General features: G+C 43.3%; 1 protein-coding gene across 2 annotated transcripts in view; it reads right to left on the minus strand.

The window, feature by feature from the left end:
• Window positions 1-15,759, minus strand: part of LOC140726121 (exocyst complex component 6B-like) — an 835,898-nt gene that overhangs the window by 700,029 nt on the left and 120,110 nt on the right. The window contains exon 1 of one of the 2 annotated variants that reach the window (XM_073042079.1): window positions 1,344-1,827. The exons of the other annotated variant lie outside the window; for it this stretch is intronic. The gene's annotated coding sequence lies outside the window, so the exon portion shown is untranslated. Of the gene's footprint in view, window positions 1-1,343; window positions 1,828-15,759 lie in introns of those variants that run through there. 2 annotated transcript variants of the gene reach the window in all.

The following is a 15,759-nucleotide window of genomic DNA, read 5'->3' on the forward strand; positions in this document are numbered from 1 at the left end:
TGGATGGCATGCAAAACAAAGTTCTTCATTGTACCTCGGTACATTCATTGTTACAGATGACCTTGCAGGCCAAGTCATTGGGTATATTTAAGGAAGAAATCAAGAGAAAGGCAGAATGAGTTTGAAAGGGATAATAAATCAGCCATGATGAAATGGCGGAGCAGACTCGATGAGCCAAATGTGACAATAATAAACCAATATTAAAACTAGTAATCAGAATGTCAAAGTTCTTTGTTGGCAATAAAGAACTTTGTTCTTTGTTGACACATCCTAATCGTATGATCAACACGAGATTCTGCAAATGATGGAAATCCAGACCAACACACACAAAATGCTGAAGGAATTCAGTCAGTCAGGCAGCATCTATGGAATAAACAATCAATAAATAAGGAATAAACAATCAATGCTTCGGGTCAAGCCTCTTCATCAGTCCAGATTGTGGCTCGAAAAGTCAACTGTTTACTTCCATAAGATCATAAGACATAGGAGTAGAATTAGGACATTCGGCCATTGAGTCTGATCCGCCATTTCATCACAGCAGATCCATTTCCTTCTTACCCCATTCTCTTGCCTTCTCCCTACCTTTTATACCCTGACTTCTAAGAATTCCCTCTATAGATGCTGACTTTCTGACTCCAGTATTTTGTTTGTGTTGCTCCTCATCTTCTGAAACTTGCTAAAGAAATGAAAATTCATTCATTTGTTCTCATTCATTTGTTCTTATCACACCCTCATCCTCCATCAAGGAGATGGCATCTGCAAACAACGCCACCTCGGGTGACATTCTCCAGATGGTCCACAAAACTGTTTTTCACTTCTTTCACTTCCTTGTTGTTGTACTTTTCTTTCAAATGTGATTCTGATACTGTTGGAGCCTGTGACCTACAGTTTGGTGGTGTGATTTTGGGCTGAATATGCGATCTGTGTTGTCTCCGAGAGGATTCCAGGAGGCAAGTGGCCTCAAAGCCAAGAAGTACAGAGACGGGGCATGAGCCCATGATCGACTCCCATTTCTCACCAATCTCGCTGATTAAAATGTCTAAGAAGAATGAAAATATCGGGGCGAGCACAGAAGGCAAGCAAGTGTTCTGCACGGTCCACCAGCCTCTCATTCGCTGCTGCAGTGAAGGGTTTCTGCGAGTCAGAGGATGGTACCGAAGTTCCAGGTCTGCGGATTAACGATTGGACTCTGTAGTTCACATTATAATATGTTTCTGGTTGCTCCTTTTCAGTTGCTATTTTGGACGACTTTGAATCGGGGCGGCCTACAGATAATGAACACTGATCTGAACTGAATATGGTCTCTTTTGATTTGATGTCTTATATTCTCTGTTTTCACTCACTTTCATGCTGCCGTTTGTGCAATTTGGTTTTGCGCATGGGGGGAGGTTGATGTTCTTCTCTGAACGGGTTCCATGATTTTCTTTGTTTCGTGACTGTCTGTGGAGAAGACGAATCTCAGGGTTGTATACTGCATACACACTTTGATAATAAATGCAATTTGAATCTTTGAATCTTCCCCTAGAATACTAACCCACCAGCTCAAGACAATATGAAAACTTCACGGGCTAAATCCAGTTATACTGGTGTGTGGCATTTAACTGTTCAGTGAGGACAGGCAGAACCTGGTTCATGTTAAGCATTTCTCCAGTGAATGGTGCACTATGTTATGATTTTGAATGACTGGGTGATAAAGCCCAACTAGAATGTGGGATGGCACTTTTAACCACACTGACAAACAGCAGCTCCCCAGAGCCTGCCCTCTCATCTGGGCTGTTACATACTACATAATCTTACCTCAGATTTAAAAAAATTAAACTATAATGCACGGTCCCTGTGCAGACACACTTCCAAAAGCACAAAGAACTAGAAGCAGGAGAAGCACTTGCCTTCGAATAAACTCTTTGATAGGCATGTGAATGATAGAAAAATGGAGGGCTATGTAGGTTAGATTGATCTTGGCAAAGGTTAAATGGTCAGCTCAACATCATGGGCAGAAGAGTCTGTACTGTGCTGTAATGTTCTACATTCTAACTTGACAATAAATCTGTGGAATTAATTGTGATAGATGGCTGTGGAGGCAAAGTCATTGGGTATATTTAAAGCAGAGGCTGATAGATTCTTGATTCACAAGAATGTCATAGGATATGGGGAGAAGGCAGGAGAATGGGGTTGAGAGGGATAATAAATCAGGCATGATTGAACAGTGGAGCAGACTCGATGGGTTGAATGGCTTAATTCTACTCCTGATTCTGTATCCACAAAATGCTGATGGAACACAGTAGGACAGGCAGCATCTGTAAGGAGAAGTACTGTCGATGTTTCAGGCTGAGACCCTTCGTCCTTATAGATGCTGCCTGGCCTGCTGTGTTCCACCAGCATTTTGTGTGTGTTGTTTGAATTTCCAGCATCTGCAGATTTCCTCGTGTTTCCTGATTCTGCATACCTACTTTGATAATAAATGTACTTTGAATCTTAAGTCTTATGGTCATATGGTCTAAAGAGTCACAATTTCACCACTGATTAGTCCAGTCCAGATCTGAGATGAGGAGGACATAACAGAAGACGTAGATATTGCCATTGTGACCATCTTCAAGAACTGCGCAAGTCCACCTGTGGTAACTAGAGGGGGTTCTCCCAGCTGTCTGCTACTGGAAAAGTCATTGTCAAAACCAATGACGTATTGGGTTCAATTTCAACCTTGAAGATGAGTTTGGATAAATACATGAATGGGGGGGGGGGGGTATGGAGGGCTATGCTCCAGATTTAAGTTGATGGGACTAGGCAGAATGACAGATGGACCGAAGGATCTGTACCTCTGCTATAGTGTTCAATGACTCTGTAAGCTACACACACTGTATATACCAGAATCTTGCAAGAAGGAAATAAGATAGGTAGCAAATGGGTAATAAGACAGTTCTGGGCTCTTTTGTTGCTAAAGTACTCCCTCCTCCTACCACCATCCCCAAATCCTTCTCTCCCTATACCTTCAAGGCAAGGAAAGTATTTCAAAGTACAAATATGTCACCATATACAACCCTGAGATTCATTTTCTTGTGAGCATACTCTATAAATCTAGAAAATAATAATCATAACAGAATCAATAAAGGACTACCCAACATGGGCATTCAACCAGTGTGCAAAAGACAACAAACTATGCAATTACAAAAATAAAGAAATCATATTAAGTAAATAAGCAATAAATATCAAGAACGTGAGATGAACAGCCCTTCAACGTGAACGCATTGATTGAGGGAACATTTCAAAGATGGGACGAATGAAGTTAATTGAAGTTATCCCCTTTGGTTCAAGAGCTTAAGAACCAAGGAGCAGATTGCAGATCTCATGGCTCATCTACGGCTTCTTGTTTGGGAAGACTGTGAATAACTTTCATTGTTGCATCTCCTTTGATAGGTATCATATGCTGTCCAGAGGGGAGAGAGCAGAAACAGGGGGAGTTGATCAAAAACATACTCCAAGAGCTAGATTATGAGATGCCCTCAGCAGAAGGGATGAAGGTAACTAACTGAAAAGCTTTGGAACTAACTTGAGATTAGTAAGGGCACAATGACGGAAAGTCTTTTCCATTTCTACTTGGTAAGATTCCACCACAATCTACATTGCTGTAAAAATCCAATGTCGTATCACACCAAGAATCAGGAACAGAGGTAAAACTTACTTATCTAGGATAGAAAGGTAGTCACTGTCTACTGTAAGGACCACTTCTCAGTGTAAAGAGCAGGAAGGACACCACTCCCAAATGCCCATCCATTTAACCTGTCAAACACCCCTTGCTCTCATGCCCCCAACCCTGCGGTACAATCCATGGTCCCACATCGGTCTCATGAGTTAGCTTAGAACCCAAAGACCTTGAAATGTATCATGTTCAACCCCAAAGGACTGCATAGGAACAAGAGTAATTCTGCAAGAAACCACCATAGACTATAGCTTAGATTGGTATAGTTTAGAGATATAGTGTGAACAGGCTCTTCCAGCGCACTGAACTGTACCACCCACAACCCATCGATTCAACCTTAGCCTAATCACAGGACAATTTACAATGACCATTTAACCTACTAACAAGTATGTGTTTATTTTTTTTTAGAGATACTGCTTGGTATAGGCCCTTCTGGGCCTTTGAGCCTCACCACCGACAAGCCAATTTCAGCCTAAACCAAAACAATTTACAATGGTCAATTAACCCACCCAGCACGTCTTTGGACTATGGGAAGAAATCCATTCGCACACGAAAGGACATATAAGCTTTCTTAGAGAGGACACTGGATGAACTGTAAACTCCAATGCTGAGCTGTAATAGAGTCACGCTACTGAGGCAACCAGTCATGGCCAAATCTCCACTAGAGTGTAACAATATGTTATGCAGCAAAATTGGTTAACCTCTAAAGACCAACATTACCAAATTTCTCTCTGGTCACCCTTATCATCACCTCTATATGATGGAGAGAATTAAATCTCAGGTATTCAAACAATGACTGCAGAAGACAACTTGTGGTTGCTCATATATTTCCACAATGAAATTGCTATTTCAATCATTTCTATTCAGTTTAGCGATGCCAATTGTCCCAGTGCATTGAACACTCTGGCTATTAAGTAGCAGTGCAGTCCTGGAGTCAGAGAGTATGACAGCACAGAAGCAGACCCTTTGGCCCATCTAGTCTGTGCCAAACTGTTATTCTGCCAAGTCCCATTGATCTGCACCTGGACATTGCCTCCATACCCCTCCCATCCATGTACTTATCTAAACTTCTCTTAAATGTAGAAATCAAGCTTGCATCCACCACTTCCACTGCGAGCTTGTTCCACACTCTGAGTGAAGAAGTTCTCCCTCTTGTTTCCCTTACATATTTCACCTTTCACACCACCTATTACCTCTATTTCTAGCCTCACCCAACCTCAGTGGGGGGAAAACCTACTTACATTTACCTTATCCATACCCCTCATAATTCTGTATGCCTCTATCAAATCTCCCCTCATTTTCCTACGCTGCAGGGAATAAAATCCTAACCTATTCAACCACTCCCTATAACTCAGGTCCTCAAGTCCTAGCAAATCTCTATAAATTTTCCCTGTACTCTTTCAATCTTATTGACATCTTTCCTGTAGATAGGTGACCAAAACTGCACACAATACTCCAAATTAGGCCTCATCAACATTCAGTTCAAGTTCAAGTTTACTGTTACCCAACAATACACAGGAATAGAACCAAACAAAACAATCCTCCTCTGGTAAATAAACAAATAAGAAGGTGCAGTCTTCACAATCCTTTGCAGGGTCTTGCAGTCAAATGCCCTACAGTTCCTGTACCAGACAGTGATGAAGCTTGTCAAGTCATTCTCAATGATGCTCCTGTAAAAATTGGTTAGTATGGGAGATGGTGGAGGAGAACCTCACTTGCCTCTGAATTCAAGATTCAAGATCGCTTAATGTCATTTCCAGAACACAAGTGTAAAGGAGAATGAAATAATTGTTACTCTGGATATAATGCAACTCAAAAAAATACAATAAGAACACATGAACAAAAAGACACATGAAATATAACACATAAAACAAGCTATATATGTACATAAAGTGACACTAAAGTGACAAGAAATGATAAAGTAGCGGTGGTGGGGAATATGGAGGGGTGGGTTAGTGGGTGGCGGTGTTGATCAGCCTTAGAGTAACTGTGTTTTGAGTCTGGCAGTCCTGGTGTGGATGCTACATAGCCTCCTCCCTGATGGGAATGGGACAAACAGTCCATTAGCAGGGTGGGTGGGATCTTTCATGATGTTACTGGCACGTTTCCAGCACCTTTCTGTACTTATGTCCTTGATGGTAATTCGCTGGGCAGATTTGACTACCCATTGTAGAGCCTTCCAGTCCATTGCAGTGCAGTTTCCGTACTACGCAGTGATACAGCATGGGATGCTCTCTGCTGCACCCTGGACTGCACTGTTCAATGCAGGACAGAGAAGGTGGTAACAAAGTACGGCATCAGCCCCCATTCCAGAGAGAGACAAAAACTTTCATTGGTGTCACACAAACATTCCTTCAGTAACAAAGAGCCTCTTAGAGGGCCGAGTGAAGCGGAAGTCTTTAATGTAAGACAAATGATGGAGTGCATCGGACCCAAATGATATTTTCCAGGTGCAAAAGAAAGCACAGGAGAGCCATTAGACGCTCAGTTTCTTCTGTACTACTGGAGTGCAACAAAGCTATGCAATATGTGAGAGCCATGACCTTGGAGTTACTTAGTGTCTGGACTATCAAAACACCACTCCAAAGGTTGAGAGTTCAAGTGCCACCAGGATGCACTGTGAGATTTAATTCAAAAGTAAATGGCAAATTAGTGGATAGGCTTTGTGCATTAACAGGGAATTTAATATGCTTAGCTCACCTGCCTCAATTGGGAAAATATTCTTTCCATACAGTAAGGTGCCAATCAAATCATGAAGGAATACACACACCCTGCTCTTGCCCCACTCCCATCAGGGAGGAGGTTACATAGCATCGACACCAGGCTATCAAACTCAAAAAGAGTTACTCCTCCCCAGCAGTGAGGCTGCTCAAAACCTCGACCCACTAACCCACCCCTCCTTACCCCCAAACAGCACAACTTTATCATTTCCTGTCAGAGTCACCTTATGTACAGACACTCCTGTGCCTAGTGTCACTTTAAGGACATACAATCAATATAAGCCAGGGGTTCCCAACCTGGCATCATGGACCCCTCGGTTAATGGTAGGGGTCCAAGGCATAAAAAAGGTTAGGAAGCTTAATCCGAGCTATCCTATGTATTTATATTTATTGTGCTTTTTTGTTATTGTGTTCTTTGTCTCCTTGGTTTCTTTTTGTGTTGCATCGAATCCGGAGTACAATCTTTTTGACCTCCTTTACACTTGTGTGCGAGAAATGACATTAAACCATCTTGAATTCTGAAGATAATTTCCGCTGTCCATATACAAATCCCCTAATGTGCCCCTCAACCTTTCTCTGTGCTGTCCCCACAATGCCTGAGAAATGCCCGTCAAGTCCAGTTGTTCATATCTCTTCTGTTCACCTCAGCTCACTGCCTACACTCTGGGAATTCCTTCCCTATAGAAACCTTTCCACCTCTCCCCTTTAAAAAGAGTCTGCATCAAACTGGGCTGTGACCAGGTTTTTAGTCACCTGCCCCAACACGTTCCTCTTCAGAACGTTGCCAGATTTTGTCACAATGCAATCCTGTGAAGCTCTCTCGCGGATGCTTTACTGAGTTAAAGGTGTTAATTATGTACAAGTTGCTGCTGTTTATATCATGAGTCCTCTCCCTGCCAAGAACAACGTGGGTTCAAGACCCATGGTTTTATGATACTGTAGTACTGATACAGACACGCAGCTTCAGTGGTGTATCGATTTGATGCCCGTGCTGTGAACTACAAGCGGACGAGGAAGAACAGGCCTCTACCATTGCAACTGGCCACTTGCAAACTTACTTCAGTGTCTGGCTCCCTCTTCTGTTAAGATTCACAATTACCATGGACTCTTAATCTCATGTTTTCAATATTTATTGCTTATTTAATAATAATTATCATTACTATTTCCTTCTTTATTTGCTTTCTTTTTGTATTAGCACAGTTTGTTGGCTTTTTTTTGTACATTGGTTGGTGTCCCACCTGTATTTATTGCGACTGCCAGCAAGAAAACAAATCTCAGGGTCGCACATGGCAACATATACAGTATGTGCTTTGATAACTAATTTAATTTGAACTTTGAATTGCAAGAATGTTTATTGTCATTCCTCAGTACACAAATGTAAAGGAGATGAAATGTTACTCCAGACATAATGCGTCATAAAAAAAAACACAGAAAAGCATAAAGAACACAAAATAAACACAATAAATATAAATATCAAAGCAATCTGATAAAACACAATGTACGAGTAACTGACTGTAGCTGCATCAACATTCAAAGTAAATGCATTATCAAAGTACATAGTATATCAGAATCAGGTGTAAAATCACCAGCATTTGTTGTGATATTTGTTAACCGCAGCAGCAGTACAATACATGATAAATATAGAGAAAAAATGAAATACACTAAGTATATGTATGTATATTCAACAGTTAAATTAAGTAAGTAATGCATAAACAGAAGTAAAAAATTAGTGAGGTAGTGTTCATGGGTTCAATGTCCATTTAGAAACTGGAGATGGCAGCGGGGAAGAAGCTGTTCCTGAATTGCTGGGTGTGTGCCTTCAGGCTCCTGTACCTCCTGCCTGAGAGTAACAATAAGAAGAGGGAATGTCCTGGGTGATGGGGGACCTGAATGATGGACACCACCTTTTTGAGGCACTGCTTCTTGAAAATGTCTTGGATTCTACTGAGGTTAGTTAGTGCCCATAATGGAGCGGACTAATTTCACAACTCTTTGCAGCTTACTTCAAACCTGTGCAGTAGCCCCCAGCACACACCTTCCCCCCCAGTATCAGACGGTGATGCACCAAATACAACCCTGAGATTCAGTTTCTTGCAGGCATTCACAGTAGTACAAAGAAATAGAATAGATTCAAAACAAAACTACACACAAAAACTAACAACCAACATGCAAACACAAAAAACTTACAAATAAATAATAAATAATGTCGAGAACATGAGCTGTAGAATTCTTAAAAGTGGGACCACGAGCTGTAGAATCAGTTCACTGTTGAGTGAAGTTATCCACACTGGTTCTGTATATACATTACATTAGCCTATATACATAGATCTATTGCACATACATAAAGTGACACTAGGTAACTCTTCCTGTTGGCAGCAGGGCTGTAGGACAGTAACTGAGTCAGTGTAGGTAGGAAGTGCGGAATGTAAACATAAGGGTGGCAGTGCACGGAGGGATGAAAGGTGCCAAGGGTTTCTGGAGAGGATTGGCTGATGTGGAGCAACGGTGTTGGGGGGGGGGGGGGCAGATATGAGGCTAGAAATCATGCCCATCTGGATGGTGGACTAGGGTGGGAAATGGCAGAGCCTTAAAACGTGAAGAGGCTTGCTCGGCTTATGCAGTCACTAAAATGAAGCGTGCTCTTGTATGACAAGCATGTAGCCCGCCAGAGGCCAGATCCCTGTTCATTACACTGTAACAATTTCTCTGCTCTTAAAGCAGGAATCTCATTCTCCGAATGTGCAGAATCAGCTGTGAGCAAGCCTTCTGTTCTGCGATGGAAGAATGTCAGTAATCAGAACCTTCAGGTTTAATCAGAAGATCACAGGAAGAGTAAAAGGTAAATACCCTGAGGGGGGTTACAGATGCTGCACATGCTTTTGTTTTTACAGAAGGGAAGGGAATGCTGCAAGCTGTGACTCATTCCAGAGAAAAAGAGAGACATATGACCATTACGAGCAGAATTAGGCCATTTGGCCCATCGAGTAGTCTCTACAATTAGACCATAAGGCCATAAGCTATAGGGTAGAATTAGACAATTTGGCCCAGCGAGTCTGTTCTGGCACTTCATCATGACTGATCCATTTACCCCTCTCCCCATACCCCTTCATGTGCTGACTAATTCCATCATGGCTGATTTATTATCCCTCTCAGCCCCATTATTGGTTTTATTTATTTATTTAGAGGTACCACATGGAACAGGCCATTCCGGCCCAACAACCCACCTACACAACCCAGCAACCCTAACCTAATCACAGGACAAATTACAATGACCAATTAACCTACTCACCGGTACATCTTTTGAATTGTAGGAGGAGCATTGGGCTAATCGAGTCTGCTCCACCATCCTATCGTGGCTGATTTATTAAACCTCTCAACCCCATTCTCCTGCCTTATTCCCATAACACTTGGCACTCTTACTAATCAAGAATCTATCAATCTCCATTGTAAATACATCCAATGACTTGGCCTCCACAGCCGTCTGTGATAATGAATTCCACAGTTTCACCACCCCTTGGCTAAAGAAATTTCTCCTCATCGCTGTTCTAAAGGGGCATCCTTTTATTCTGAGGTACTCTCTGGTCCTAGACTCAGCCACTCCTGGAAACATCCTTTCCACGTCCACTCTATCTAGACTGTTCAATATTCAATAGATTTCAATGACATCCTCCCTCATTCTTCTAAACTCCAGCAAGTACAGACCAAAGCCATCAAATGTTTCTCATAGATTAACTCTTTTGTTCCCAGAAACATTCTCATGAACCTCCTCTGGGCCCTCTCCAATGCCAACACATTCATTCTTAGATAAGAGACCCAAAACTGCTCATGATACTCCAAGTGCAGTCTGACCAATTCCACAAGGAAGCAAGAAAAAAAGCAGTAGGCCACTTGGCCCCTCGAGTCTAACCAACCATTGAATGTGATCTTGTCTGATCTACGATGCACTCAACTTCACTTCCATGCCACTTTCCCATCATCTTCAAGTCCTCAATCTTTCAAATAATTATCTTCATGCGCCTTAATTGATAATTACCATCTTCGTAAAACCATGGTAGTGTGGTGGTTAGCACGACGTTATTACAGCCTAGGCATCGGAATTCAGAGTTCATTTCCGGTGTACTCGGTAAGCAAGTTTGTACGTTCCTTCCTGTGTGCATGTGGATTTCCTCCCACGGTCCAAAGACATTTAGGGTGGTAGGCTAATTGGTCCCGTGATCAAGGTAGGGTTAAATCGGTAGGTTGCTGGGCTGCGTCACTCAAAGGACCGATTCCACGCTGTGTCTCTAAATAAATGAATTACATATATCTGATCATCTGGTCTCCACTGTACAGTTCACTAAGAGAAGAAAACTCTACTATTACAGTTATAAACAGGCAGCCTCCTGGTAGCATAGTGATTAGTGCAATCACTTTACAATGGCAGCAATCACCAGTCAGGGTTTATTTTCCATCGTTGTCTGGACGGAGATTGTACATTCTCCACATAACCATGTGAGTTTCCACCAGCTCCTTTTCCTCCCACATTTCACAGCTGTGCAGGTTATGCTTAGGGATAGTGAGTTACAGGCATGCTATCTTAGCACCAGAAGCATGGCAACACTTGTGGGCTGCCCCCAGCACAATCCTCATTGACTTGACACTAATATCGCATTTCACTATATGTTTCAACATACATGTGACAAATAAAGGGCGCCACGGTAGCGCAGCAGTTGTCCACTCTCCCTGTGACCATGTGGGTTTCTTCTGGGTGCTCTGGCTTCCTCCCACATTCCAAAGACATGCAGTTAGGGTTAGAGTTAGTAAGTTGCAGGCATGCTATGTTGGCACCAGATGCACAGCAACACTCGTGGGCTTCCCCCAACATAACCTCAGACCGTGTTAGTCTTTGATGCAAACAATACATTTCACCGTACGCTTCCATGTTCCAACAAATAAAGCTGATCCTTAATCTTTTCAAAATTCAAAAAGTTCAAAGTAAACTTATTATCAAAGTACATATATGTCACCATATACAGCCCTGAAATCCATTTGTCTGCAGACATTCACAGTAATTACAAAGAAACACAATAGAATAATCAATGAAAAAATGTACACAAAATGGGCAATCGACCAATGTGCAGAAACAAAAAGAAAAAGAACAAAATATTAGCAGCAACAAATATTAAAAATATTCATCTATTCAAGAGGGGTTATGGGGGGAGAGTACTATAAGTACTTGAACCAGCTATCCAAGAATCAGCACTTCCTCTACAAGTCCTGCAAGTCCTGCACTGGCATGTCAACCAGGCTTTCTGAGCTCGAGTCTCTGGAGTGATTCAGAGGCAAGAACAGCACCTGCAGAGGCACAGATGACACAGAGGGCTGCCAGATTGGAAGAAGGTGGTAGGTGTGAGACAAATGAGGAGCTCTTGAGAGAACAGGAATAGGGGACATTACACCATGTCAGTTTGAACACAGTGAGGATGCGGAGGAGTAACGATATTTAGGAAAGAGCATTTGCAGGTTACATGGACTGGGAGGAGAAATGTGCATCTCCTAGAACACAGAACAATACACACAGGAATAGGCACTTCAGCCCATGATATTGTGTCTAACCAAATTAATTAGTAATTTAAATGCCAACTAAACTAGTCCCCTATGCCTTCACAAAGTCCATATCCTTCCATTTTCCTCACATCCATGTGTCTATCTAAAAATCTCGTGAAAGTCCCTAATGTTTCTGCCTCTACCACCAGGCAGCACATTCCAGGCACCCATCACTTGCTGTGTAAAAAAACTTTCCCCTCACACCTCTTTTGAAATTGTCCCCTCTCACCTTAAACGCATGCCCTCTGGTATTTGACATTTCAACCCTGGGAAAAAGATACTGTCTGTCTACTCTATCTATGCTGCTCATAATCTTTTCAACCTCTGTCAGGTCTCCCTTCAGCATCCGCCAATCCAGAGAAAGCAACCCAAGCTTCTCCTTCACCGAAATAATACTATAGAGGAGTCCACGGCACAAGGGATAACTTGCTTTTGTCATTTAATGGTGTTAAAAGACGGAATGTGCATTTTCAGCACAGTCTGTTTCAGTTCCAGCATTTGCACTTTCTTCACTCTCAAAGTGTTAGTCTTATGTTATACTGCCACCTAAAGACAAATGTGGTATGATTCTTCGTTCAACTGATAGAATATATGCTCAGCAGTCACCATAGTCACATAACACAGAAGTCAGAGTTCAAAGTAAATTTGTTATCAAACTACATATATTTAGTGACCACTTTATTAGGTACACCTATACTCCTACTCATTAATGCAAATATCTAATCAGCCAGTAATGTGGCAGCAACTCAATGCATAAAAGCATGTAGACACAGTCAAGATGTTCAGTTGTTCAGATCAAACAACAGAGTGGGTTAGAAATGTGATCTACAGTGTCTATAAAAAGTACCTACACCCCCCTTGGAAGTTTTCGTGTTTTATTGTTTTACAACATTGAATCACATTGAATTTAATTTGGCTTTTTCTTGGACTCTGATCAACAGAAAAAGACCCGTTCGTGTCAAAGTGAAAACAGATCTCTACAAATTGATCTAGAATAATTGCAAATATAAAACACAAAATAACTGACTGCATAAGTATACACCCCCTTTAGTATGACACATCAAATCATCATGGATGCAGCCGATTGGTTTCAGTCAAATGGAGATCACCGGTATGCAGTCAAGGTGTTTCAATTGATTGTAGTAAAATTACATCTGTATCTGGAAGGTCTAATGACTTGTGAGTCAGTATCCCGGCAAAAACTACATCATGAAGACAAAAGAACACTCCAATTTCACAGAAAGGTGTCATGGTCCTGACTGATAATTCCCCACTTTCTCCTAATTTCCTTTGATGGCGGCACACCTGGTTTTCATCAAGATCTGCAGCATAAGAACCCTGTCTTTGCACCCACTAGTTGCCAGATGGTTGGTTTTGCCAGTGTGGTAATTAACGTGTGTTCTAAGTTTTGCTTCAGTACTGAGATTTACCTGTGAAACTCAGTCTCTCCATGTCAAGATAGTATTCTAAGTTTTACTCCAGCACTGAGGTTTACCTGTGTAACTCCATCTCTCCATGCTAAGAAAAGCTTTGTCTGCCGCTTCCCTTTCTACGCTCCGTGTCAAGATAAGTTCTGCCTGCCTCCTGCTTTCCTGCACTCCCTCCTGTTTGCCATTCAAGGCTCACACCCACGTCTGTATCCTAACTCAATCTCTGTACCTGTGTCCTGCGTTTGGGTTCGCCTCGTTCGTTCATCAATCTGGCCACGATTGGCCCAGCAGACACAAATACCCTTCAACAAGCCCTCACCAGCCAGGGTTCCCTACTGGGACAGCATGACCAACTCCTCCGGGAGGTCGTGGAGAACCTCTGCTCCTTGTCTTCCCAAGTCACACAGATCGGTAACCAGGTGGGCCAGGTATCCACTCATTTTACTCAACCCACTCCTAGAACTCTGTCTAACCAGCCCAGACAGCCTGTAGTGGCAACCCCCTACGTGTCAGCAACACCCTCGCCAAGAGAGCCTCACGTACCTGAACCAGAACACTATGATGGGGATTTGGGGAAGTGCCGGCCTTCCTTCTTCAGTGCTCCTTGGTGTTCAATCAGCAGTCATCCACGTACTCCACGGATGTCAAGAATTGCTTATATCATGGGGTTGTTGTGGGGAAGTGCCTTAGCGTGGGCCACAGCTGTTTGGGATAACCAACCGGATATCTGCTCTTCTTCCACTACCTTTATCGCAGAACTATGAAAGATCTTTGACCACCCCATCTGTGGTAAAGACGCCGCCAAGCATCTAGTCACGCTTTGCCACGGATCACACAGTGTTGCTGAATATTCCGTGGAGTTCCGAACGTTAGCGGCTGACTCGGGGTGGAACGATGAGGCACTCCAAGGGGTATTTCGGAAAGGTCTCAGCAACATGGTGAAAGACAAGTTGGCAGCAAGAGACGACACCAACAGCCTAGATTCCTTGATCTCCCTGGCCACCGCCCTGGGAGAGGAACCCATGCAGCTAGGACGGAACCGCCTTTCCCCCACAGAACAACTCCGGAGATTGAGAGCGGATGAGTGTCCAGTCCGGCCACTTCTGTGCTACCTGTCCTCTTCAGCCAAAAGGGAAGGCTCACCAGTAGAAAGGGGGACCCTGGTGAGCCAGACAACATTCCCTTCCGTCCCCCGACCCCGGATGCAGCTTCAATCCACTTTGCGTTACAACCAACAGTCCCTGCATCTGTTAGCACTAGTGGACTCCAGCGCTGAGGGAAACCATTTGGATGAAAACTTAGCTTTCTATGCCGGAATTCCTCATGAGCCGTTGAGTGCCCCCTGGATGCCCGGGCACTGGACAGTAGACTACTGGCCTGAGTCACACACTGCACACCACCCCTGTCGTTCCTTCTCTCCGGAAACCATCGGGAACAGGTATGATTCAATTTAATTTCCTTTTCTCAAGTTTCCTTGGCTACCCTTGATTAAGCCGCCATAATCCCCACATTGACTGGTCCATCATGAAGATAGTCAGCTGGTGTTCGTTCTGCCATTCCTCTTGTCTACAATCAGCCCTTTCCCCAGTGGAGGTCACCGCGACCTCGTCCGCCTCTGAACCCCCCAACTTATCCAAGGTTCCAGTAGAGTATCACGATCTGGGAGAAGTGTTTAGCAAGCAATGAGCTCTTCCCCTGCCTCTATATCGCCCTTACGATTGCACAATTGACCTTCTCCCCGGAGCCCCTCCACCCATCAGTCAGCTGTACAACCTGTCCTGACCAAAAAGGGAAGCAATGGAGGCTCACCTAAATGACTCTCTCGCGGCTGGCATTATCCGACCCTCATCTTCCCTTGTAGGTGCAGGTTTCTTCTTTGTGGGGAAGAAAGACGGTTCACTGAACCCGTACATTGACTACCATGGCCTGAACAACATCACCATAAAGAATAAGTATCCCCTGCCCCTGATCAACTCAGCTTTCAAGCCCCTTCATGGATCCACCATTTTCTCTAAGCTGGATCTGCAGAATGCTTATCACCTGGTCAGGATAAGGGTGGGAGATGAATAGAAAACAGCTTTTAACACACCCTTCAGTCATTTCAAATATCTGGTCATGCCATTCGGACTCACCAATGCCCCTGCCATCTTCCATGCCCTGGTGAACGATGTCCTTAGGGACCTTATTAACCGTTTTGTTTTTGTTTATTTGGACGGCATCCTAATCTTCTCCCGCCGTCTTCAGGAACACACCCACCATGTCCATCAGGTTCTTCAGAGGCTTTTGGAGAATAAGCTATTCATTAAGGCAGAAAAGTGCGAGCTCC

Source organism: Hemitrygon akajei, chromosome 4 (assembly GCF_048418815.1).
Source record: "Hemitrygon akajei chromosome 4, sHemAka1.3, whole genome shotgun sequence".
Lineage (NCBI taxonomy): Eukaryota > Metazoa > Chordata > Chondrichthyes > Myliobatiformes > Dasyatidae > Hemitrygon > Hemitrygon akajei.